Source organism: Mirounga angustirostris, unplaced genomic scaffold (genome assembly GCF_029215605.1).
Source record: "Mirounga angustirostris isolate CCGP_5_RB_7025 unplaced genomic scaffold, mMirAng1.0.hap1 SCAF_8, whole genome shotgun sequence".
NCBI classification, from domain to species: Eukaryota; Metazoa; Chordata; class Mammalia; order Carnivora; family Phocidae; genus Mirounga; species Mirounga angustirostris.
The window spans coordinates 113,276,591-113,300,750 of NW_026991716.1; the positions used below are offsets into that span (position 1 = coordinate 113,276,591).

General features: G+C 41.2%; 1 protein-coding gene across 13 annotated transcripts in view; it reads right to left on the bottom strand.

Moving 5' to 3' along the window:
• EPB41L2 (erythrocyte membrane protein band 4.1 like 2) overlaps positions 1-1,139 on the bottom strand; it is a 210,748-nt gene extending 209,609 nt beyond the window's left edge. For 11 of the 13 annotated variants that reach the window (XM_045865542.3, XM_045865541.3, XM_064598106.1 and 8 more), the window contains exon 1: positions 980-1,139. The gene's annotated coding sequence lies outside the window, so the exon portion shown is untranslated. Of the gene's footprint in view, positions 1-624; positions 768-979 lie in introns of those variants that run through there. The other 2 variants (XM_064598102.1, XM_064598103.1) reach the window with 2 other exon arrangements.
• Between the last annotated feature and the right edge of the window lie 23,021 nt (positions 1,140-24,160).

Here is a 24,160-nt window from a genome sequence, read left to right on the forward strand (position 1 = left end):
CCTCGGAGGAGGTGAGCGATTTTGGAAAGTGTAAGGACCGACGACGCCCCCGCAGACATCCCGGCGGCTGGGGGGGGTGGGGGGGGCAGCGTCTCGTTTGGTTCCGTTCTTCTCTCCTCTCCCCCTGCAGCTCACCTAAAACCGTTCCCAACCCTCTGCCCCCCGCCCCAGAGGAGGCAAACGAGCCATCGGGGCAGAGATGGCCTGGGTGTCGCAGTTGTAGGGAGCAGAGCGCAAGAGTGCACCGCTCTCCGCAGCGGCCCGGGCCGCCGGCGGACCCGGGCGCGCGCGGGCTGACGACGCGCGGAACGGCTCGGCGAGGCGCGTGGAGCCGACGCGCCCCGCTCGCCCAGCTCCTTGCAGAGCCCACGCGCGCGGCCCGCCCGGGAGGCGCGGCGTCCCCGTCCGCGTTTCCTCTCCCCAAACCATCCTCACGAAGAACGCCGCCTCCGCCTCCCCGGAGCCCCCGAGTTGTGCTCCACGCTGGGCTCGGCTCGCGCGCCGCGGCCCGCGCCCGGGATGGAGCCGGATTCCTCCTCCAGCCTCTCCGCGGGGCCCCGGGCGTGCGACCCTGAGCCCACGGGCACCTCGGCGGGGCCGGCGCAGCCCTCACCATGCCCCTACCTCTCCCGGCTCAGACCAGACGTGGCCCCGACTCCCGGGAAGGGAGATGGGGGGACCGCAGTGGAGCGGGGAAGCGGGAATCCGGCCTGGAGCAACAGGACCCGGACCTCCGGGCGGGAATGGGGTCCGGCAGAGAGGGGGAGGAGAGGAGAGAGGGAGCGGCAGAAAATCCCAAAGCCGGTCGCCCTCCCCCACGGTGGGACCGTCCCGCCACCGCTTCCTGCCAGGGATCAGCTTCCCAGCTGCAGCCAGAGGAAAAATCCGAGCCGCTCTTGCAGCTCAGCAGGGACTGGCCGCTCGGCCCGGGCTCCCCCGACCCAGGCCCGCCATTCCGCCGCCCCGCAAGCCTCCTTACCCAGACACTGCACCTCCAGGGACTCGCTCGCCGCGGGGACTGGTCCCGCTCCAGCCCCAGCAGCCGGGCCGCGGCGCCCGCCTCCTCCCTCCGCTAGGTTTCAAATTGAAATTCCCTGGCTGGGGCCGTCAGAGGACTCGGCGCGCCAGCCCCGCCCCCTCGCGGCGGAAGCCCCTCCTGCGCCCCCGCCGGACGCGCCCCCAGCGCGGAAACCCCCGCGGGCCGTACCACGCCCCCCGCTCTCAAGCCACGCCCCTGGGGCGGCCCTTCCCGCGGGATTCGCCGTCGTGGTCGCCGGGTACCCAGAGCTGGAGAGATGCGTCTGGCGGCCAGAACTGCCCTGGTTAGTGACTGCTAATGCCCGTGTGCAAGGCTTTTTTACCCGCTACATGCCGCCCTTAAATCCTTTTTACCAACTTTTTAAAAGTTATTTCTTCAAAGCGCATTCACTGACTAATCCTTTATTGAACACCTATTCGGTAGCGGACACAAGGCTAGACCCTGGAAACACGGAAATAAGAAAAGTGCGTCCCCCTCAGTTGAGACTGTTAGAAGTGCTTTCACAGCGAGGGTATTGAAAAGGAACCATTTATTCTTCCTGTGGGAAGGGCTGGAGGGATTGGGGAAATCCCACAGAGGAGGGACTTTTAAGCTGAACCCAAAGTCTGAGCAGGATTTTTCCAGGCAGCGGCCTGGGAGCCTGGGTTGCTGAGCAGGACAAGGCTGAAGAGGGGGCAGACCTAGGTTGAGGCGCGCGCGCGAGTGCGCGCACACACACGCACAAGATACCTCCCGGTGCTTTTCTTTTATATAATAACACGACTTTTTCTCAGATTCTGCTTATTGCATCTTTTCTGAACGTTGGCATATCAAAAGGGAGGCGCAGGTCATTGCCTCGGGCATTGCCACCCATGCACCTCTTGTTCTTTACTTCCTCCCTCCTTTAATGAGGGCTTTAGTGACTCTACCTAGGCCAAAGTCTTTTCTTTGCTAAACGTAACCTTTTCTAGAATGAACAACGTCGAATGGAACCTTGGTTACAATATCTTCCATGTGCAAGGTGCTTTTCAGCTGACAAAGCCCCTTCACATTTTTTATCATTTGATACAGTAACTTTATGGAAAAGGCAGGGCAAGTATTATCTCCAATACATCAAAGAGAAAATGAAGATGGGAAGACAAACTATTTGCTAAGGTCTTGCAAGTAAGCAATAAAAATAGTAATAGCTAACATCAATTGCATGCTTTATGCACTAGATGTTGTTCTAAGTCCCTGATGTATGTGAACCTACTTAATCCTGCATGTGCTAAGTACCCACATTAGACTTAATCTAATATGGGCACTAATATGGAGGGAGAGGAAACCTGATAAGATAGCAGCTCTGATGAAAAAAAAAACAGGAATTTTATGAGAGGATACCATGAGGAATGTTGAGGCAGATTTCCAAAGAAACTAACAAAACTGAAGCTTCAGGATCCCTCATTTTCACAGGCCTGAAACTAACTGTATATTTGTAAATTTTTTTTATTAAAGAGAGTCCCTAAAGTTATGTAAGCTCTAGAGCCCATAAAACCCCGGTCTAGACCTGATGGAACCCTTTAAAAATGCTCATGCAAAATAATAACATAAATATAGGCATAACTGATAAAATATCCTTATCATAGGAAATGATACCCCTCCTATGTCTTCTGCTGAAGCACGTGAATCACTTCGGTAAACTACCTTTTAAGAAGGATATTGAGAAGCTAAATTATATCCATTGATGGGTAGCCTTGATAACGTGGGAGCCAGCAAGATTTAGGCTAAAGAGATGATCAAAGATCATGGGAAGGTTGTTATCAAATATCTAAAGGCTATTGTGTGGAAGAATTAGACTTTGTGTTTTGGATACAGCCTTACAACATGTCAGTGGAATGGAGCAGATTCTGTGATGACCTGGGAGGAACTGAAGGTAGAAAAATCAAATTCCAGGAGCTATAAGGAAGGGAAGAAAACAGATGGAACATGGTACAATACAGATGTCAGCAAACAACAGGTGGTATTCCAGGCAAACAGGGAGGGCTTAACAGGGAGAGAAACAAAGTTTGGACAGGCAGGACAAAGTCCTGAACAGGTGATACTCAGAGATGCAGGCAAAGCAGCATAGGGCAGGACCACCAGGCTGTAGTTCAAGCCAGAATATTAATCTCCAGGAAAACAGGTTGATAAAAGCAAGGCTGGGTCTTCCCATTACACAGACTAAAGTTAACAGGCAAGGGACTGACACATAGAACAGCATAGGGATCTGGTTACCAGACCTGAGAGTCACCACATTCAATTTAGCATCACAGCCTCAATCTTAGGCACCATCTGCAAGCAAAGCCTGTCTGGCAATATAACTAGAAGTTTACCCAGGATCTCCTTAAGCCCTTCCTTACCAACTCATTCACACAGGCATGCTCCTAAGAAATCTTGATCCCAATACACTGGTGATTCATTCTTTTATCTTTGTGCCTCTGGGTGCCAAGCCCAATCAGGTGGAAGTACTGGACTGGCTCTGAACTGAGAACCTGCCCTTCCTTGACATGGTCCACAGGCAGGGAGACCTGACAATGCACTCATGTCCTGTCTGATAGAGGCAATCTCAGAAATGCATGCATTCCCAGTTCCACGGCCATAAGCAATAAAGACACCACGTAGATGTCAATAGGAGTCACTCTATCACCTGGCCAATCCTTGGAGCTGTTTTAGTTATCTGTGGCTACATGACCCCCAAAATTAATGACAACCATTTGATTGCTGTGATTCTTTGGGCATTGAAGCAGGGCTCAACAACAATTGGGAGGATCAACTGTGGATGAAGGATCCAAGATGGCTTCACTCACGTGTCTGGCAGTTGGTGCTGCCTGTCAACTGAGGAGCCTAATTTCTCCTCTACAGAAGCTGTCCTTTTACAGCTCTCTCTCCATGTGGCCTTTTAGCAGGATAAGCCAGACTTCTTTACGTGGCACCTGGCTTCTAAGAGGTTAAAAAAAAAAAAAGCTTACAAGGTCTTTAAGACCTAGGCCCAGAAGTCACACAGCATCATTAATGCTACATTCTATTGGTCAAAGAGCTAGCCCCAATTCAAAGAGAGGTATCAGAGGCTTCACCACTTGAAAGGAGTGGAATGTGTGTACAGGGATGAGAAGAATTGTTGGCAGCCATCTTGGTAAACCTTTCACCACAGAAGCCATGTTTTTCTAGTCTAGTATTAGAATCTGCCCTCAAGCAACCCTTCTCCTTTCCATCTGCAGTAAAGTTTTCCCCAAGTTTTTCCTCAAAAGAAACACAAATCCCCTTTTTTTTATCTAAGTCACACTGAGTGGTGGTGATCTCTTTTTGAAAGACCATTCCCAACTATTGCTAATAACAAGTATAAATTTCTCAAGCCTGCCAAACTGAGGTATTCCCTCAATTGTAGTTGGAGTTGTGCCACATACACACTCCTGCTTCATTTGTCTCAATGACAGAGAAAGAGGCCTGGACACGCTGATTCCCTTAGGCTGGAACAGAATCTCCACTGTTGCTCTCCATGGGATTTCATGGTCAATTGCTCCCTAGAACTGAAAGCAGAAACAGAATAGGGCCCAATAAAAAATCCCCCCAAAAGCTACATTTGGAAAGAGTGAAACAAAGATGTATTATTTCAGCTTAACAATCTGAGTGTCATTATGTACCAAGCCTCGTGCCATGCTCTGGACATACAAAAATGAGTAATACAACATCTCTGCTGTGGTGAAATTCAGTCGGGTAAATAATAAAGCTGGTAAAAGGAATCAGGAATTCTGGTTCCTATCTGTGCCCTCAAATTGTTCTCACTACCTAACACAGACAACATTTACTCTGCCAGATGACTCTCTGTCATTTTATTTAGAACATCCATGAAATACAAAGATGAAACATTGGGGTTTTTTTTATATCAGTGCATCATTGAGTCCCATTTTATACCAATTCAATTCAGGCAGTGACACAAAGCAAGTTTGTAAAAGTTTTTATTTTACTTTGATTCTCAGTAACAAGAAAGGTTATAGAGCCTTCCATGTGTGCCTGATCTTCAGTGGGAAGGGGCTGAGAGGCCAGGAGTAAAAGTCCCAGGCCTATTCACAGACATAAACCTAGAGCATAAGGAAAGGAAGAGTCAGTGGAAAGAACCTTATGAGCATGGATCCCCATTTTGCAGGGAACAGGCAAATGTCTTACCATGGAAAATGTCTGAGACAGACACCAAAGTTTAATGAAAATGGATTGGCATGTGATTCCTCCTACAGCCCCATGGTCAACAAATCTGCAATTGCTGAACTCTCCCAGACAGTGACTGGAGGGAGGGCTTGCTTGGTCAAGTGAAAGAGAAATACTATAATTCCAGTACCCACTTACTTAAATATGGGGATTAGGGAGGCAAAGTGAAGCAGCATCACTGGACTTTGCTAGACAGGCAGAGCTACCATACAATACCATAGAAAACTTCTGATGTGGCCCAATACTCTGGCCTCACTGTAAGGAATCCTGCTTGTAGAGCGTAGTTTGTAAGTGGCCTCCACAAGTAGTGGTAAAAACCCATCAACAGTTACAACAGCAGAAGGGACTGTTGAGTAAAAGCATCAAGAGAAAAATGTCAGAAGAGCAGTCTTCTGGATGATATGGGCTTGGCCTGGGATATCTATGTAGCCCAGACCTGATTGGATAGTTTGTAAAAGAGTCCCTGGAGATAGTGGAGACAGAAGGATTGGAAATGGAATATTACAGTTTCTAAGCAAATACATTCCTCCACTTGGAAAATGGACCATCCTAGAGGTCCTCAGGTTATTCAAAACAGATGTACAGTAGAAGGTTGGTTTTAGCAAGATACTGTCCTTCAGTTTGGTTTTGTGTGGTTCCCTGAGGTACACAAATGTATTCTACTTATTAGAAAACACTTAAAAAGATAGGAATTTTAAGGTTATGTGTATGGCTTCCTATTCCTATTGCTTCCTGGGACACCATCCTCTCCAGAGGAATATCTTCCTGGAGAGTATAGTCACTGGGAAGAAATACTCAAGAACCACTGGACTTTATGCTTTATGAGGGCAGGGACTGTGTCTGCTTTGTGCACCAATTGATTTTAGTTCACGAACAGTGGCTCATGTAGGCCTTCTTCAGTAAGTTGTTGAAGGAATGAAAGCATGAACCTAATTGAAAATGGATGAGGTAAACTACTTCCCACATTTTGACAGATCTAGTGTTGAGTGGGAAATTCACAGGGCATATACCTTAAAATGATGGATACAATATTTTTAAAACTATTTTTTAAATACATGGCTGAACCTGGTAGAAAAGGTGAAGTAATTGTAAGAGGCCAGAACCTCTGAAAAGAAGATCGTGCATCACCCAGAGATCTATATATCGAACTGGATTCCCTGACAAGGTGGGACTTTGGGTTGTTTCCCTTGGGGAGGGTCAGTGTATGTATGTTCTTTGTGTGGTAAAACAGATACTTGCTGACGAGAAGAACAGATTATGGCAAAGGCAAGGCTACGTGGTCACCAAACTATATTTTCTTTTCCTCTGAGGCATAAAACTATCCACATCTTTGAGCCTCCTTTGGAGCTAAATGTGGCCATGTGAGTGGGTTCTGGCCAATGGAATATGGGTGGAGTTGATGTAAACTGTCTCCAGACATGGTCCCTATTAAAAAATCCCCTACATCATCCTTCACTCTCTCTCTCTTCCTTTGTTTGCCAGGTGTGGAGGACCCAGAGAACTCCAAGGTCCTAGGGGATGATAGAGCTTCTAAAATGTAAGAAGCCTGGGTCCCTGAATGACTGTGAGGAGCAAAGTCTTCCCTCACCCCCACTTATAACCCATACTGGACTATGAGCAAGAAATAAGTAAGAAATAAGCCTTTGTAGTGTTGAGCCATTAAGATTTAAAGGGTTTTTTTTTTTCCCCATAGCTATTGGCCTATCCTGAAACTACAGCAATGCTAAACCAAACCATCCAAAAAATGAGAAAAGAGGAAACATATTTCAAGTCATTCTGTCATATCAAAACACAGTAAGAACAGTACAATAAAGAAAATCTTGAGGTCAATCTCAACAACAGGCAGAATAGTTCAAGTCCTAACTGTAGACACTAACTGTATACATCTTTAAAAAAAAATTAGTGCTTGGCTTATAACTGTTTAACTCATTGGCTCCTAAGTAAATAGTGGCTTAGTGAAATTTTTACATCTAAAAAGCAATGCACTCTTCATCTGAGAGTCTCATGTATCTCTTGTGAGAGAATAATGTGTCTCTTGTATCTAGTATGTAACATTTTTTTTTAAGATTTTTTAAAAATTTTATTTATTTATTTGAGAGAGAGGGAGAGAGAGCAAGAGAACGAGCAGGGGGAGCGGCAGGCAGAGGGAGAAGCAGACTCCCTGCTGAGCAGGGAGCCCGATGCGGGGCTTGATCCCAGGACCCTGGGATCATGACCTGAGCCGAAGGCAAATGCTTAACCAAATGAGGTACCCAGGCACCCCCAGTATCTAATATTCTAAAGTGTCTGTTCTCAGGGTGCCTGGGTAGCTCAGTCAGTTGAGCATCTGACTGCTGGTTTTGGCTCAGGTTGTAATCTCGGGGTTATAGGATAGAGCCCGGAGATGGGCTCTGTGCTCAGCAGGGAGTCTGCTTGGGATTCTCTCTCTCCCCTCCCTTTGCCCCTCCCTGTGCTTGTGCTCTCTCCCTCTCTCTCTCTCTAAGATAAATGGATAAATCTTCTTTTAAAAACAAAAAAAATAAAATATCTATTCTCTAAAAAAAATTGAGATCAACTAAAAGAATGGGACTAAGGACAATCTTTAAAAAGTGGATGGAGGTGATACTGAGATAAGTCGGTCCGACTGCATTTGAGCTCAGTGCTGTCAGTCATAGCTGTCTCGCCAAGTTAATAACACTGAACATTCCACCAACCAGAGGAGGAACCCAGTGGCCAGAATTCCAGGATACATGGGAGTTTTCAGAGAAGAAAAGTTTAAGATGTGAGAATAGTCTGATTGTGGTATCTATCAACTGAATTAACCACCAGCCCTGATTAATCTTATCTACCCGGTCAGACAGCTTCCCTTGCTGCCTCACTAATACCTGTTCAGATCTCCAGAAACTCTGACCTCAGAGAATAGCTTTCCCAGTTGGTTTGAGTTATAACTTTAATATAAAAAAATTCTTTTGGTCTGTCTTGGAAAAAGCTAACAGACAAGGATAGACTCCGCAAAATAAGAGTAGTGTCTAAATCTCATGCCACAAAAAAATTAATAATGTTGTCCAGAAGTTATTCGGGGTTGGGGGGGTGGTGGATGAGAAAATCCACAGTATAGAACTCAAAACTTCCCCAAGGGTAAAAGTCATCTATAATATGCATGCAGATAAGAAAGAGTGAAAGAAACATAGTAATATGTAATTCTTTTTTTTAAAGATTTTATTTATTTGAGAGAGAGAGTATGCTTGTGTGATAGAAAGGGCTCCCATGGGGTGGAAGGGCAGAGGGAGAGAGAAAAGCAGACTCCCTGCTGAGTGGGGAGCCCAATTTGGGGCTCAATTCCAGAACCCTGGGATCATGACCTGAGCTGAAGGCAGATGTTTAACCAACTGAGCCACCCAGGGGCCTCAGTAGTTCTTTTTTAATAGCTGAATTGGTGGGCACCTGGGCGGCTCAAGTTGGTTAAGCGTCTGCCTTCAGCTCAGGTCATGATCCCAGAATCCTGGGATCAAGTCCTGCATCGGACTCCCCACTCAGGAGGGAGTCTGCTTCTCCTTCTGCCCCTCCCCCGTTCCTGTTTGTGCTCTCATGCTCTCTCTCTCTCAAAAATAAATAAATAAAATCCTTTAAAAAAAATAGCTGAATTGTTAGGTTATAATGTATTTAACTTGTTCCTTTACCAATGGACATGTATGTAGTTGAAATTTTTTGCTTCTATAAGTAATGCTTATAATAAAATTAATTTTCTTCTACATATGTCTATAAGTACATGTACAAGTATATAGAATTAATTTCTAGAAATGGAGCGATTGGATGAAAGAGTATTTGCATTTAAAATTTTTATATATGTTGCCATATGATAGTATTTTTCATGGCAAATTACTTCATGTGTCACTGGCCAGACTATGGATTGACTGGGTAAAAAATTGATGACCGTATTAGTCAGGGTTCTGGAGAGAAACAGAACCAATACAATATATAGAAATATATAGGGTGCCTGGGTGGCTCAGTTGGTTAAGCGACTGCCTTCAGCTCAGGTCATGATCCTGGAGTCCTGGGATCGAGTCCCACATCGGGCTCCCGGCTCAGCGGGGAGCCTGCTTCTCCCTCTGACCCTCTCCCCTCTCATGCTGTTTCTCTCTCACTCACTCTCTAATAAATAAATAAATAAATAAATAAAATCTTAGGGAAAAAAAGAAATGTATATAAGAGGAGATTTAGTATAGGAATTGGCTCATATGGTTATGGAGGACAAGAAGCCTCACCATTTGCTACCTGCACATTGGATAACCAGGAAAGCTGGTGGTATAATTCAGTCCAGGTCTGAAGGCTGGAGGTCTGAGAAGGGGAATGGGGGGCTGTTAGTGTAAGTCCCAGAATCCAAAGGCCCCCCAGACTAGGAGCTCTCATATCTACAAGCAGAAGAAAATGAATGTCCCAGCTGAAGAAGAGAGAAATAAAATTCACCCTTACATCAGCTTTTTGTTCTATTTGGGCCCTCTGTGGATTGGATGATGCCTGCCCACAGTGGTGAAGGCAGATCTTCTTTCCTCATCTATAGATTCAAATGCTAGTCTCTTCCTAAAGCATCCTCACAGACACATTCAAGAATAATCTGGTCTATCCTTAGCCCAGTCAGATTGATATATGTAAAATTAACCATCATAATGACTGTGCTTGGGATGGCTGGAGATGCAATGTGGGGGTGTGTGTATGGGGTGGGGGGGTGAGTTTGAGTGGTCGACAATATCAACATCCCTATTCAAGGAATGTCCTGGTTCCCATCTTCTCTGCAGGTACTCTGGATACCACAGGTACTGTGTTTGAATCATTCAATGATATTTTAGGTGCAGGGGAAGTTAGGTCCAGTCTTGAATAGCCTAGAACATATGTAGAGAAAACCAGAAAACAGATTCTTTGAAAGAATGAGGTTATTCCAGGCATAGTTACTGTGCCAACTTAAAACTACTTCCAGGTGAAATTTTCTTAGGCAGGGTCAGAAAAAGAGCAGAGACCTGTGTGTGTAGTCAACTTTGATTTTTTTATATTTGGAAAGTTGTATTTTCTCAACTTGTTTATTTTTATGGTCTTGAATTTATCTGTGTTTTGATTTTTACAGCTATATTTTTAAAATGTCCAATCTGCCGGAAATATAGTGAAAGAAGAGAAGATAAGGAAAGATTTTGTGCAAAGCTAGGCAACAGGCCAAGGAAATGGAAAGCTGATTGTGTCCAGACATAACAGCGGCGGCAGAAGCAAAACTTAGGGAGATTCGGAACACTTCGTGATACTGCCTGGTTGGCATAGTGGTGAGTTAAATATTTTAGGCTGAAGAGAGAAAATTGGGATCTGTTCCTCTCACGTCAAAGTTTCTTAAATTTTCAGCAGAAGATACACTTTATTTTGCAACTGATGATCTTTAATTGGAGAGTATTTAGGGAAAAAAATATAGTTAACTAATTTTATACATTCAGTTAGGTGGGGATCTAAAATTTCTATAAATAATGTTTCACAGTTTTCTATGTAGAAGCCTCACATCACTTTAGTTAGATTTATTCCTAGGTATTTAATTTTTTTTTCATGCTATTATAAATGGCATCATCTTAAAGTATTTCATTTTCTATTTTTTATTGTTGAATAGAAATGCAAATGGTTTTAGTATGTTTGCTCATATCCAGTGATCTTAATAAACTCAATTTTTAATTCGTTTTTCTGTAAATTCTTTTGGATTTTCTATGTACACTGTGGTTGTTTTAAAATCTTCCCATAAATTCTCTGAGACATCTCTCTTTGGAAGAGCCTAATTTCCCTCCATTGAGTGTGGACAGTACTTGGTTACCTGCTTTTCATAAAATAAAATGTCATAGAAATGCCAGAGTGTGACATCTAAGGCAAAGTTAGAAAAGGCGTTTTGGTTTCAATCTTGTCCTCTTTTAGATCATTTGTTCTGGGAAGCAAGCTGCCAGACCATGAAGACCACCAAGCAACTCTATGGAAAGACCCATGTGGAAAGAACTGAGTGAGGCTTCCTGCCAACAGTCAGCAAGAAACTGAAGGCTTCTGCTAACAGCCATGTGCAGGAGCAATCTTGGAAGTGGATGCTCTCAAACTTGCAGGCGAGCCTTTGGATGACCTACCTGATGTCATGCACTACCTTACACCAAAATCAACCACTGAAACCACTCCTCAGTTCCTGGCCTACAAAACCCGTGAGATGATAAAACTTGTTGCTTTAAGCTGCTAAGTTTGGGGTAATTTTTTATGTAAAAATAGATTACTAAAATATACACTATTATGCTTTATTTGCCAATAATAGTTTTATTTCTCTCTTCTCAATCCTTTTATTATGTTATTCCTTGCCTTAGTATGCTAGGTAGGATCACAAGGGTATGAGTAGAAGTGATGATAGTGTGTCTCCATATTGCGTTCCTCGTTCCAAAGAGATTTCATGTATTTATCATTGTTTGATGGTTATGATAGGCGTATTTGGTAAATATCCTTCTTCAAGGTAACAATACTCCTTTCTATTCTAAATTGCTAAGAGTTTACTTTTTATTTATTTTTTTGATTTTTCTAGAGAGAGAGTGTGTGTTCACACTAGAGCGTATTAGTGGAAGAGGAGGGGCAGAGGGAGAGAGAGAGAGAGAGAGAGAGAGAGAGAGAGAGAACCCTAAGCTGGCTCTAAGCCTGGCCCAGAGCTGGCAAGGGGCTCGATCTCATGACCCTGAGATCATGACCTGAGCTGAAATCAAGAGCTAGACTTTTAACAGACTGAGCCACCCAGGTGCCCCTACTTTTTCTTTTTTTAAATTAAGAATAAGTATTGAATTTAATTAATATAATCATATATAATTTATTTCCTTTATCTGGTTATGAGGTGAATTATATTAATTGATTTCAGAATGTTAAACCAGATTTGCACTCCTATTATAAATTCAATTTGATTGTGGTGTGTTATCTTTGTACACACGGCTATATTAGATTTGCTAGTATTGTATTTAGGTTTTTTGCATTTTCATTCATAAGAGTAAATGGATTATAACATTTCCTTTTTAATAGTATCCTTATCAGGTTTTGATATCAAGATTATGTTGGCCTTATAGAACAAGCTAGTAAATTTACACTCATTTTCTATTTTCTGGAAGTTTCTGTAAGGTTGGAGTTATTTTTCCTTAGTGTATAAATCATTCACTAATAAAGCCATCTGGGCTTATAATTTTCTTTGTGGAAAGTTTTAATTATGGGTTTATATTTTTATTTTTATTAAAGTCTCAGTAAGTCACATTTTTTCAAGGAATTTTTTATTTTTGAATTTTCAAATTTATAGACATTAATTGTTCATAATGTTTTTATTATCTTTTTTATGTCAAAAGGATCTGTAGTGATGTCCCTTACTTCATTCCTGACCTAGGTCCTTGTGCTTTTTCTCTTTTTTCTTGATCCATCTTCCCAGAGACTTATCAATTTTATTAGCTATTTTATTTATTTATTTTTTTAAGATTTTATTTATTTGCGAGAGAGAATGAGAGACAGAGAGCATGAGAGGGAGGAGGGCCAGAGGGAGAAGCAGACTCCCTGCCGAGCAGGGAGCCTGACGTGGGACTCGATCCCGGAACTCCGGGATCATGACCTGAGCCGAAGGCAGTCACTTAACCAACTGAGCCACCCAGGCACCCCTTTATTAGCTATTTTAAAGAAGGGGCACCTGGGTGGCTCAGTTGGTTGAGCCTCCAATTCTTTTGATTTTGGCTCAGGTCATGATCTGAGTCATGAGATGGAGCCCTGGGTCAGGCTCTGTGCTCAGCAGGGAGTCTGCTTGAGATCCTCTCTCTCTCCCTCTCCCTCTGTCACCACCCCCCAAGTAGGTGCACACTCTCTCTCTCTCAAATAAATAATAAATCTTTAAAAAAAAAAAGAAAAACCTTTGACTTTATTGACTTTTCTCCATTATACAAGTGTTTTCTACCTAATTAGTATTTGTTCTTATCTTTATTATTTCTTTCATTAGCTGTTGTTCTTCTAAAATTTTGAAAAAGATACATGGATAATCGATTTTCAATACTTCTTATCTAACATATACTTTTATGACTATAAAATTCTCTCAAAACATTCCAGACATTTTGATGTTATACTTTTGGTTTTATTCAGTTAAAAATATTTTTAATTCAAAATCTAGGTGTGTTTTACAGTATTTGATATCAAGACTTACTGTAAAGCTCCAGGATATGTGATATTGCTAGAAAGATAAACAAATAGACCACTGAAACAAAATAGATTGCCCCAAAACAAACCCACACATCCTTCCTGGTCACTTGATTGATGAGAAAGGTGCCACTGCAAGGAAATGGAGAAAAGATGTCCTGTCAATGAATAATATTGAGTCCATTGGAGGACTTAAACAGGAAAAGAAATTAATCTTGACCCATACTTCCTTCCATACATAAAAATCAGTTGTAGCTGGATTATTGACCTGTGTAAGTGGTAAAACCAAAAAACTGCTATCTATGAGATCATATAAAAGAATGTCTTCATGATGACAATATCTTAGAATTAACACATGCATGTACACACACACACATACAACACTAACCATAAAAAAAGCAAATTAATCAATTGAGCTTCATTAACATTAGGAATGCTTGTTCATCAGAAGATACCATAGAGAAAGTGAAAGGCAACCTGAGGTGAAAGTGAATGTTTGGAATTCATGTATCTGACAAAGTATTCTTACCTGGAATTCATAAAGATCACTTACAAAAAAAAAAAAAAACTAAATGAAAAATTGGCAAAAGACATGGAAACTTCACTAAAACACAATACTCAAATGGTCAACAAACACATGAAATTGGGCTCGACTTTACTAGTCACCAGAGGATTGCAAATTAAAATTACAGCATTACGCCACTATATACCCATCAGAATGGCTAAAATTGAAAAGAATGATACACCGAATGTTAAGGATGATGAGAGAAGAAATTGGTAAAACCACTTTAGAAAACTACTTGGCAGTATACACGAAAACTGAACATATGCACATCTTATGGCTCCATAATTCTACTCCAGGGAATATATTCTAAAGAAATGTGTACATAAACGCACCAGGACATATATGCAAATATGCAAAGCAGCATTTTTTGTAACAGTCCAAATAACAGAATATCCACAAACAATAGGATTATAGAATACCCATATAACCAGTGACAGTACAATAATAAAAACGAAGTAATTATAGCAATAAACAAACATGGATGTACCTCAACAATATAACGCTGAATGAAAAAAGCCAGACAAAAGAATATATACCGTGCAATTCTATCTATATGGAGTTCAAAACAGGCAATAAATCTATGGTGATAGCAATCAAAGATGATGGTTAATTTTGCCAGTGAAGTAGTGACTGAGGGGGTTTCTGGGGTGCTGGCAATGATCTATTTCCTGATATGGGAAGTGGTTATACAGGTGTGTTAACTTTGCTAAAATCCATTGAGTAGTAGTAAACTTATGATTTGTGCACTTTTCTGAATGAATGTTATACCTCAATAAAAAAAAAAAGTTTAATTAAAAAACAAATGCTGACAGGCACCTGGGTGGCTTAGTCAGTTAAGCATCTGCCTTCAGCTCGGGTCATGATCTGGGATCCTGGGATCGAGCCGCATCTGGCTCCCTGCTGAGGAGGGAATCTGCTTCTCCCTCTCCCTCTGCCTCTCCCCCCTAGCTCATGCTCTATCTCTCACTCACTCTCTTCTCAAGTAAATAAATAAAATCTTTAAAAAAGTGCTGAGGAAAAAAAATATAGATCTTTTGATCTCTAAGTGGTGGTGTCTCTCTGCATTTATCTTAGGCCTTCACAGCAGAAAGAAAGAACTCCTCACACTGTGAATATATTTCAAATTGTCTTAAAAGTATTAACACCAGTTTAAAAATAGCATAGATTATACCTTTAACATTTGGTTTAATAGGATTGATTTATCTTCTTAACTCCAACCTGTTAATTACTGCTAAGTAACAGCTTTTATTTTTAATTCTGAAAAAAATTTTTAAAAGGAGCATGATTGTCAAAAATATGCTTTTGTCCCTCAAAATTATAGATACTTTTAGTTTTCATATTTGAATAAATACATTTAATATTTCTCAACAGCAGTTTTGTCTTGTATTCAGGAAGATCAAATTACTGACTTTAAAATAAATATGTGGGGGCGCCTGGGTGGCTCAGTTGGTTAAGCGTCTGCCTTCGGCTCAGGTCATGATCCCAGGGTCCTGGGATCGAGCCCCGCATCGGGCTCCCTGCTCAGCGGGGAGCCTGCTTCTCCCTCTCCCTCTGCATGCCTCTCTGCGTACTTGTTCTCTCTCTCTATCTCTCTGTCAAATAAATAAATAAAATCTTAAAAAAAAAAAATGTGGTGGAAATGTATTTCTATCTATATGGCCTTGATTCCCAAGGTCTGTATTTTTTATTTTTGAGCAACATATCAACATGAATTGGATATGATTATTCTTGTGAGTTATCAAGAAATTAGGATTGTGGCATAATTATGTTTGTGTACGTGTGCACATCTAAAGAAATATATCATTCATCACATATAGATTCTAAAATGAGAAGTGTTTTTTAAAAAATCATAGGATATGGGATGCATAGCTTGTGGGAGAATTTATCTAGTTAAAGGGGGCTTGCCCTAATATTATTGTCCTTGTTATCCATCAAAAAACCAAAGCCAAAGCCAAAATGAAAAAAACAAGAAAGGATAGGAAACAAATTAAGACCGAAAACAATAGGGTAAATGAACAAGTTACTTTTTTCCAGTTTGGTAGCATGATCCCTTCTTTAGATCACAGAACAATTTTAGTAAAGAGAATTGCCAGAGGAAAGGATGAGAAACAAGACCCAGGAAACAATGTAAAACAGGGAACTGAAAAACACTTCTAAATTAAGTGTTTAACCAATTGTTTGGAATTCAATGGGGTTCGTTCTAAGCAGGTGGAATTTTCTGCTATGATTATATTTATATATTTAATAATATATGCCTCCTTTAAATTCTTTAAGCTACATTCTAAAAGCCAGTTTACTAGAAGAGGATTGAAGTCTTAGTTCTTAACCATTCTTACTGGCTTAGTGCTATCTTATAAGTCCTTCTGGAAAAGAAATGCATGTTTTTGTACTCCCACCAATTCAGATGGAAAGGGTGGTGATGGTCAACAGAGTAAAGACAATCTGGGCAATAGAGTTCCATCCGAAAGTGTGGGAGGAGTGCAAGTTCACCGCATGTGCAAACGACAATGGCTATAAGTGACACTTTCTGCTGTATTATTATTCATTTAAATTTCAGGTTTTCCTTTTTGTTCTTGTTATTTTCTGCAGCTTTCTGATATTGTCTATCTTTAAAACAACAACAAAAAAAATCAAACTTTTTAAAAAGACTTCTTTATTTTAAAGAGAGCGCAGAAGGGAGGGGCAGAAGGAGAGGGAGAGAAAGTCTTAAGCAGACTCCATGCTGAGTGCGGAGTCTGACATGGGGCTTGATCTCAGGACCCTGAGATCTTGCCCTGAGCCAAAACCAAGAGTCGGAGGCTTAACCGACTGTGCCGCCCAGGTGCCCCCCCCCCAAAATTTTTTTTTTAATTTTCCTCTCACCTACAGTCATAAACCCTTTTTGGTTTGTTTTTTGTTTTTTATTTTTAAGTCAAATTCCTTTCTCTGATTCTCAGACTCCTTAGGATTTGGAGTGTAACCATTGTATCTGAGCATCTCATGAATATTTCTCCATCCTTTTCCCAGTTTGTCACCTTTCACTAACTCTTTACTATTCATGTCTCCAATCTGCAAATCTAGACTTTTTACTTCCCACCACACAGATTGTCATTCCCTTTGACATTATCTCAAGTCCAATAAATTGTCTAACTCTTGTTACCAGTGGTCTGTGAGTTGACAAGGCACTCTGCTTGACCCTTTGTACTAGAGAAAGTATCCTTTGATGTCAATAAGACTTTTCAGTATATCAAGTTTGCTGGAGAATTGGTAAACATGTAAAGGAAGAGATAGGAACATGGGAAATCAATTTGTCATTATTTCTATTTCATTTACTTTATGATCTTACAGAAAAGTCTAAAATCCTGTATTTATTATGAGACTATAACCATGTAAACTACTTTGAAGTTATGACTTCAAAAAGGTTTTCAACATCATGAGGTCTAACCGGGCAGAGAAGACTTACTTTATTATAAGTCTTATTTAATCAGCAAAGAACTTTGATAATTTACAAAGTTTCTAAACAAAATTATCTAAACATTTGGAAGCTATTAAAGAACTGAAGAAGTTATGCCACAGTTACATTTAGGAAGGTATTTTTATTATAAATTCCTTATAAAGTAAGTCTGTGAAAAATAAAACTAAGTTACCATTACCACTTTATTCAAATTTCTTATATTAATTAGCCTAGACATTTAAAAATATTATGATTGAAATATAAGTTTACTCTTTGGGAAAACAATGACTTAGAATTTACCCTGTGATATATATATATAAATTTTGACTTTAATAATAATATATCATTTATATACATTTGCACGTTAACAATATTAAAATATTACAGACTTAGAAGTCAGCAGAATTAGCTTTAAATTCCAGCTCATCGCTTACTAGTTGCATGAACTCAGGCAAGGTTTGTTTTGTTTTAAGATTTTTATTTATTTGACAGAGAGAGACACAGTGAGAGAGGGAACACAAGCAGGGGGAGTGGGAGAGAGATAAGCAGGTTCCCACAGAGCAGGGAGCCCGATGCCAGGCTCAATCCCAAGACCCCAGGATCATGACCTGAGCCAAAGGCAGACACTTAACAACTGAGCCACCCAGGCACCCCCAGGCAAGGTTTATCAACTCAGAGCCATGATATTCTCCTCTATATGGCATAGAGATACCCTTTCAACACAAGATGATTAAATAATGTAATACCTGGAAATACCTAGCACAGCACCTAGCATTGAGTATATGCTCAGTAAGTTTTTCCCCCTTCTTTCCCTTCCCTTCCATTTTGCTTCCTCCTTCCTTTTACCACTGGTGTCAATATGGGACACTGGCTTTTCACTTCAGGGTCTAAGGGGATGGTGCCTAAGGGTTTTTTAAAAATTCCCTTGTTCTTTATATTTTTCCATTGTTACCAACGGCTTAAACACTGGAAATCCTCAAGAGGACTATGTGTTTATTTCAGGGACAGGAGTGTAGGGAAAAAGCTGTAAGAGTGTATTTTGTTTGACAGTAGGTCATGGATAAAGGCAGAAAACTCGTTTTCTACTGAGCCCTATTCTGAGCCTTACAATACCTCAGATTTATAATACTGGCTCATTTTTATCCTACTACTCAGGTCTGCCTGACTCTAAAGCACATGTTTTTTTTCCTCCAAAATGCCTCACTTGCTTTTATACATGTGCCTAAGGGATAAATGGTAGATTCTGGTAGGTGGTAGATTCTGGTCTAGTGGTAGGAGGAAAACTCATGTGGAGTTTTAAACCGCTGACTTAGCAAATGGATGCAGAAGGCCAGGACAGATCTGAGCAGGGGGCTATTTAAAAACAAAAACCGAAAGGGGAAAACCCAAGGCATAAAAATAAATCAAGAGTAGTGTTGCCTGAGCAACTGTTCACTGATTCCCTGAACTGTGGAAAGGTTGATGAAAATAATAGCCGAGAATCAGAGCAAGGCCTGAGGCCAGGATGTACCAAATTCAAGGCAAACGCAATCAGCTTAGGCTTAGCTGTAAGTGGAGGATGCACTGAAAGGAAGTTGAAAATATATCAAAGAACAGGGGTGCCTGGGTGGCTCAGTCGATAAGCGTCTGCCTTCGCCTCGGATCGTGATCCCAGGGTCCAGCCCCGCATCGGGCTCCCTGCTTAGCGGGAAGCCTGCTTCACTTCTCCCTCTCCCACTCCCCTAGCTTGTGTTCCCTTTCTTGCTGTCTCTCTCTCTCTCTCTCTCTGTCAAATAAATAAATAAAATCTCTAAAAAAAATATGTATATATATATCAAATAACAGGGATGCATGATGTCAGGTAACTCATGATTTAAATCCCCAGAATACCGTGGAACCTTCCCGAACTGGGGAGAACTCCTTCAAGACCATCAATCAAGCTGGACAAATGGGGCTAAAAGGCAACATTCTCCTACTTACAGTCCACTCCCGGCCAAGTCTCTGTTCTGCAAGGAGTGTTCCTGTTCCTGTGAGTCATGCCTATCAGCCAGGCACACTTTATTATATATTTGTTGTATGAATGATGATAGAAAACAGAAGGTATTGATTTCATAGCTCACTATATAGCTGTCTTTCTCTTGGGTATATCTTTGCCATGACTCCTGATACTTAAAAAATAAATTTTTTAAGGGTAAGTAGCCAAGTTAAACTATCGTTCTTATGTTTATCTAGAAAGTGTGTCACTAATTAGTGATGAGTAAAATTAGGGATTCTGATCAGATAGATCTGGTTCAAGCCTTAGTTCTACCCTTTACAAACTGAGTGACTGTAAGCAAATGACCTAACCTCTCTAAATTTCAGTTTTTTTCACCTGTAAATACAGGCATTTTTGATAGTAGCTATTTCAGTTGGAGGTTGACAAATTGAGATGTCAATATCATGCTAGAACACTTCAGACCAAATCATCTAAACTTTTTACTTTTTACTTACCGCTACCAGACCCACAGGCATTGGCTTGTTGACTGTACCTTCACAATATGTCCAGATATATTTGCTTTCAAGCATCTCCACTGCTCTTGTCTTGGTCTAAACTACCATCATCTATCACTTGGGTTATTACAATAACCTCCTAGCTGCTTTCAATGTTTCCACTCTTGCTGATGCCCCCTTCACACTTTTCTCAATGTTGTATCCAGTACCACCTTTTAAAAAAAGATTTTATTTATTTGAGTGAGAGAGAGTGTGTGCATGAGCAGGGCTGTGGGGGGTGGGGGAGCAGAGGGAGAAGCAGAGAAGCAGACTCCCTGCTAAGCAGGGAGCCGAATGCAGGGCTGATCCCAAACCCCTGAGAGCATGACCTGAGCAGAAGACAGCCTCTTAACTGACTGAGCTCCCCAGATGCCCCTTGTACCATCTTTTGAAATAAAAGTCAGGGGCACCTAGATGGCTCAGTTGGTTACGCATCTGACTTCGATTCAGATCATTATCTCAGGGTCCCGGGATTGAGTCCCACATCAGGCTCCATGCTAAGCAGGGAGTCTGCTTCTCCCTCTCCCTCTCCCTCTTGCTCTCCCCCTGCCCCTCCCACTGTGGCTCTCTCTTTGTCAAATAAATAAATAAAATATATTTAAAAAAGAAAGAAAGAAAGAAAGAAAACTCAGATCAGCTCAATCATCTGCTCAGCACACCTCCGTCCCTAGAGTTTCCCATGTTACTTAGAGAAGGACCAGTCCTTGCAATGTTTTCCAAAGACTCACAGGATTTGGTCCAACTTGCTTTTCCCTGTCTTCATCCTCTGATGCTCTCCCATTTTTTTATTCCACTCCAGCTCTTCCCGGAACACACATTCATAACTACCTCATGTAGATAATTTGCATTTGCTGAGCTCTCTGAACGGAATGTTTTTCCATCCAGTGTATGCAAGCTTAGCTCTTTCTCCTTTCTCAGATCTTTATTCAGAGGTTACCTCCTCAGAGAGGACCTCTTTCACTACTTTACCTAATATTGCACCACTCTCTCTCTCTCTCTCTTCCCCTCCTTCTCTGACATCCTTTCCTCCCATCCACCCTCCCTCCTTCCTTCCCTTCTTCCTTCCCTTCCTTTCTCTTCCTCCCTCCCTCCCTCCTCTGCTTTCCTTCTTTTTCTTGGTTCTTATCACCATCTAACATCCTAAATGTTTTACTAATTTATCTTTATTTTTAACTATCCCCCTAGAATATGAGTTCCAAAGAAGCTGTGATTCTTAACTGTTTTATACCTTAGCCTGTTGTATACCTTTGCCAAACAGTGCTTGGCAAATAGCAGTTGCTCAATAAATAAATATAAAGTACATGTTGAACCAATAAATGAATGATTAGGAAGCCAAGATATGGCTCAACCATTTATCTATCTATACTTATACCTATTGGACACGTCTCCCTGGATGACACTGATTTTAAGTGAAAACTCATTCTGATGTTCAACTCTAGCTAATGAGAAAACACCTCCCCAAAACATAGCCCCCACTATTGGGGTGAAGATTCTCCAAGGTCTAAAGAAAGCAGGGAAGGAAAGGGAAGCTTCTAGAAGTTTTTAGTCAAGTCAGAATTTAGGTAGAAAATGCTGGTTGCCAACCCTCCCCTTATACACACACACAAACTGAGCCACTATTGGTAGGCAAGGGCCATAAATTGGGGAAGATGTGGCCTCTCGTTTGGACCAACCAAACATTTTGGGATCAGGAAATTCTGTCTGAGCAAAGAGAGAATGTCACTCACAAAAGCCTCTTGACTCTGGGGCAAACTACTTGGATGTGGAAGAGAAATGTGGAAGGAAATTTCATCACAGGAAGGCAGCAGGACTCCAAAACATTCTGTAAAAGTCTTTATAAACTTGAATGTTTTAGACTATTTCTGTACCTTCTCTTTATTCATTCATTCAACTCTAAAATTTTTACATAGCATAAAATCTCATCTGCAGGGAGAGATTGGTGAACAGCTTGGAGAAGCACTTCCCAATGTCCCAACCATTTACATACACTCCACAGCCTTTTGCTGCTCATCTGTAACTAAACAGTTGCTTGCAAGAAAATGCTGAAATCATGAGTTACTTTTTTCTCACTACATTCATTATAACTTTTCAGAATATGTTACCATGGAAGATTTCATGTGAGAGATGGAGGCAGAGAAGTAAGGGAGAGAGATGGAGGCGTGAGAAAGATTAATCAGGTTAATAGCAAGCAAAGAAAGAGGCATTATCCAAATTTGAAAGGAATAAAACTTTGCATAAGTTGACAGGGAGGAAAAAGGGAGCTGGTGACAGTCCATCTACAAGAAGGTCTTTTGCTCTAGAATTATCTTACCACAGTCACTTTTTCGATTGCCTCTAAAAGAACTAATTATGTGGTTTTCTTAGGTCTGAACAAATCCTTTTTTATACTGCTCTTTATGGCAGACTATAGCATGAGTCAGAAATTCCAAAAGCATGATGATCTCCATCCTTTGTAGCACCTGCTCCAACTTTATGTTAATCATTTGTGGATAATCTTGAAAGCTGAGAGCTACACACTTCCTACTGTTGTATCTAAAAATCGATGGTTATGATACCAGATTCAGTTGATGAGATCATCATGCTTTGTATTTTCAGACTTTAATTTTGACTTCAAAGTTTTCAGAAAAATAAATTCCAGAGAAAGCATTATTTTTCCCATAAAAGACTTGAACATACTTACTGATACATTAAAAAAAAAAAAAAAAACTGAAAAAACATCCTGCAAAGACAATCATTTTATAGTGACTTCAGGCTGCTGATATATTCTAAAGGCCTTTGTTAAATGGGATTTCCTTTCGTTGTGGCCAATTTATCTTTTTACTGTTAGCGGTGTGGTAAGGCTGACAACTCCAGAGCAGCTTAAATCTTTATTCAGAAGTATCACACCTAGAAAGAGGAGGTTTTCTGTTGTTTTATTGTGGTGAAGTATATAGAACATAAAATTTACCATTTTAGCCATTTTAAGTGTACAGTCCAGTGGCCTTAAGTATATTCACAACATTATATAACCATCACCGCTTCTCATATCTAGAACTTTCTATCATCCCTGACAGAAACTCTGTGCCTGCTAACTACCAACTAACGATTCCCCTTGACCATCAGTTCCTGGTAACTTCTAATCTATTTTCGGTCTCTATGAATTTGCCTATTCTAGATATCTCCTATCAGTGGAATCACCCAATATTTGTTTTTTTGTGTCTGGCTTATTTCACTTAGCATAATGTTTTCAAGTTTCATTCATGTCATAGCATGTATCAGAATTTCATTGTTTTTTAAGGCTGAATAAATATTCTGTTGTATGCATATACTACAATTTGTTTATCCATTCATCTGCTGATGGGCATCTGGGTTGTTTCAACCTTTTGGCAATTGTAAAAAATGCTCCTATGCACATTGGTATACAATGTTTTGTTTTTAAATATAATGATGTTTATTTTCTCCTAAATGATTCAAAGAACTTTTTCTAAAATTATTGTCTGGCCTCTTGGCAAATATATCCCCACCTCAAACCTTTAGTTAAGATTATTTTTTTAAAGATTTTTAAATTTATTTATGAGAGAGAGAGAAAGTGACCACAAGCAAGGTGGGGGCAGCAGAGGGAGAGGGAGAAACAGACTCCCTGCTGAGCAGGAAGCCTGATGTGGGACTCAGTCCCAGGAGCCCAAGATCATGACTGGAGCCGAAGGCAGGTGCTTAAGCAACTGAGCCACCCAGGTGTCCCTAGTGAAGATTATTTCGTAAGTCATTTTAAAAAGTCTCGGTTTATCAAAAGACCAAATTCCCAGTGGATCATGGGCAATTCTGCACAGGTCCATGTGGGGCAGTAGCCCACACCTTGGAGGCTGCATATTAGAACCCAAAATACTGAACTTTCAATTCCTACACCGGAATAACCAAATTAGATTCTGGGAGTGGACTAGGATATTTGTCACACTCCTCTCCCGGGAGTGGGGGGCAGGGGGACTGAAAATTCCAACCCTCTAATCACATGATTGATTCTCCCGACAACCAGCACCCCCTCCTCCCCATCTTAGGGGATTTCTAAAAGTCACCTCATAAACTCAGTTGTAGTTGAAAAGGCTTGGTATGAATAACAAGACATCCATTTCACCTGTATGGCTCAGAAGTGACTTCAAGAACTGAGGATAAGAGACCAAATACCATAATAAAACATCCTCCCATTTCTCTTACCAGAAAATTCCAAGGGCTTTGGGAGCTCTGTACCAGAAACAGG